The following is a 3,802-nucleotide window of genomic DNA, read 5'->3' on the forward strand; positions in this document are numbered from 1 at the left end:
GGCGGTCTATCTGCCTCTAGCAATCAATGGATAAAAAGTATGAGCTGCATCGGCACTATTTCTGTTTATCTCCTCTATGAGTAAAGCACCCTTAACATCCTAGAGTTTCAAATTAACCTTAGACATATTAGTACACATGGTTGTACAGAAAGTATCATGACTCCCAAAGTATCACAAGCAAGAACAATGGAGGTGGGTTATCCTTAGCTCAATGCCCTGCATAATCAACTGGCTAAAAATGTAATCGAATTCATTCAAATGCAAGGACACGCTACTTCTTTCCTTCATGCAAAGGTCCATAAGCTATTTTAACCAATACATTTGGGATGCAAGACTTTGCTTATCATAAAGATTACATATACATAACTACCAAGCATTATTCTCAAACGCGACAACATTGAAGTAAACCGGTTTAGATGATAATGATATAAGGGTGCATTTATATAGCTCATTCAACTTATCACAATCATCCTAATCCATGCCTTTGGGCTTTACACTCTTGATTTTCAATAGCCTAACCTACTTCTTTTGGACCAATACCTACCATATATACATCTTCCAGTGGGTGAAATTTGTGCCATCAAGCTTTCAATATTAAAATAGCACTACCATTTCAAGAACCAGCCATAATGACAGCATAACAATACAAAATCCAAGAGAATGGGCTACTAGATATGAATGCCAATCAATCCCAAAAACTCAACTCAAACAAGGTTAAAACAAGAGGGAATGTTGAAATAAAGACAACAGTATATCTCAATCCAACTATAGATAAATAGCCAAGAAAGAAAGCTCCCACTACCAAGGATATCTAAGTAGCAATCATGATATAAAAAATGCAACTAGTAATGGCTAAGCATAGACCACTTGTAGTAAAGATTGTCATGAACTCAAAATGTCAATAAACCATACATCCCATAAGCATATACATCATTGATAAACTACTAACGAAGGTAAATGCAACTCTCCAAAGCATACATAATCAAATTAACCCACAAGTGAAGGTAACTACATTCAATAGCATAGAAGAAAGCATATACCGGAACCAAAAGTCCCACTATCTAAAAGAACCAAGCTTTACCAAATAAGGATAATGGTCTCCCACTGAAAGTGAATCCAGAATACAAAGTGAGCAAGCAAAGCTCAAGACATATACATCAAAGTATCTGGAAAGCCTATCCGCATAAAAATGCATCCAAAAACATAAGTATCCAATGAAGCTTCAATACCTCTAAGTGAGTAAGCACAAGCTCAAAGCAACTAACCAAAGTCTAAGAATATCAAATCTAACTCAAATCTAAGTACCAAAGTATAACAATATTCGAGCTCACACATCAATGCTAGACATCACCGTAGACATGTAGCATACTCGAAACATCATGTAGACACAATAGACATTCAAAGTATGAAGCTCATTGTTATATGCTTGTTGCCTTAACTGTTATTACAACGATAAGCACTTCAATGATTGAGCTAATCAAGCTCTAATCAATCCAAACATCTTTTCAGAGCATGAATATATAATCTAGACATTACAAGCATTCCCCATAAGCATCAATAGAGTATAAACAAATCAAATGCTTACTGGCCTAACTAGAACAATTCTGTTCTATGAAATATAGAAGATTGAAAACTACACAAAATCAACTCCATGAGTACTCAAATCCGTAGCTCTCATTATGCTCTTCATTTCTAGCTATAGAATACATATATTGATATTGTATGCAAACGTTATGGCCAAAATATGAAAGTGTTGTCAAGTTACCCTAGTTATCGACTTGTGCAATAACATATCCCCTACATTCACTTAAAATGGATAGAATGGTTGCTTCTCAACTCAATAAGCACTTAACAAGGCACATTCAAACTCCTGAGAAGCTCCTCAATTAAGTAAAGAATGCTCAAATAAGCTTTTAAAAAAAAGACTCGATGCATACCTTAGAAAAAAGAAACAATGGCTACCATAAAACCTTGAGTTGAAGCTTTCAATCTAGACTGAAGTAAAGAAAAAAGCAACTACTCCAATACCTTGTCTAATGTAAGTTGAAAGGTAGAGCCTAAGTGAAAGCACACAAGCAAAAGCAGGAGCTATAACAAATAGAGAGACAGAGAGAGAGAGAGAGAGAGAAACCATATGTGAAAATTCTAATAGTTGCAATATGCGAGTGATATTCCTTATTTAGCAATCACTAAAGGGATAAAAAATAAAGTGAATGATGAGTGGCCACCACTTACAATGTACATGTGCATTGCCAATGTGTAGCAAATCCAATGGTTGAATTCTGCTTTATTGTGGCAAGCCTATGGAGGTTCTAAATGCTCATATTTTAAGAAAAATGACCCTTGGGAGCAATGCCTAGGCACTATCCAAAAGTACATTAAGATGTAGGCTATTTGGTTATGTGAGGAAAAAAAAGAGTATTCTTAATCAAGTTGAGGGGATCTTCAAGAAACTTACAATAAAAGCTAGGCAAACCCTGAAGACATCGACTTGTTGTAGGGAGTGCAAGTCATAATGCAAGCTTTGTTGGTTAAAGAATGCAGCCAATTAGTTAACATTCTACTAGTGTCCGGAATTACATTGTGTCTTTGGAGTTCGTAAAGAAAATAAGGAACCTCAAACACCATCTTTCGGTTTCCCAAATGCAAGATCATGAGTAGATAATTGAATGAAGGTTGAGATGAAATTTTCTCAGAGCCAGAAATGAATGTCAATAAAGATGGGAAATGTTGAGATGCAAATAAAGATAATAAATGTTGTAAATAATTCACACACATTTCACTAAACAGTACAAAATCACTTCTGATTACTTTAGTTCTACCTCCGTGACACCATATAGAAGACAGATTTAGACACAAAAAAACAACACTGGTTTTCGAACAAAGAGCACATTGGACAAAGGACTACTCGTAAAGTGAAAAGCGTTGTGTGGTTATGACTACGTTGGCTGCATTAAGTCACCACCTTCACTGGCCCTGCATTGTAAGCCAGCTTAAGCAGAAGGGGATTTTGTTATTAAGCGCTATTGTGTCCAAAAACTTGATTGGTTATCTAAATACATTTGTGACTTAAGGTCTGCAAAATAAGACTATCTGATCTGAACTGCTAGCATGCACAGACGTCCTTTTGACTGGCCTACATTGCCTAACACTAGCTAGCTATCCCAACTCACCACCCAACAAGCACCAACGCCTTGCTTATCAGAATTAAGTACCACAGGCAAAGCCTGGACAGGATCCCTGATGGCAGCAAAGAATATATACCATGTGGATATTGTTGCCCTTTCAGACCCTTTAGCCATAGTTCGTGTACAAACCCATCTCTTGTGAGTCGCTTTCTTACTGTTTCTTCAACACTCAGCCAATGACAGAGACTTTGGAACTTAAAAGCAGCCCTTCAAATCATTGGACAATGAGAAACGTTGTACACTGCACGACTGGACATGGATATGTTCCCCAATATCGCATTAATCGAGGAGTGTTTCAAATTTAGATTTTAAAATACCGGGGCTGTAAACGGATCATAGTGAGGAGGGACAAAGCAAGAGCCGATTAATGAATTCTCACAAATAAATAGTCTCCACAGGAGAGAAGTGTCAACATCCATTCTAACAAAGGCAGAACCTGAGAGCAGGGATAACCCTTCTTCAGGCTCCCTTTAACATGTTAGTAACAGGTTTTTCAAAAATGGCACTGATTAATTAAGCATTAAAAGCTAGCAAGCATCTGCAGACATATAACATAACTGGGCGACTAAAAGCTCAACAAAACAGTTCAAATAACAGAGAGTAGCAGCCACAAC

The sequence above is a fragment of the Lygodium microphyllum genome, chromosome 3 (genome assembly GCF_053477565.2).
Source record: "Lygodium microphyllum isolate KBCC chromosome 3, Lygodium_microphyllum_v1.1.10, whole genome shotgun sequence".
NCBI classification, from domain to species: domain Eukaryota; kingdom Viridiplantae; phylum Streptophyta; class Polypodiopsida; order Schizaeales; family Lygodiaceae; genus Lygodium; species Lygodium microphyllum.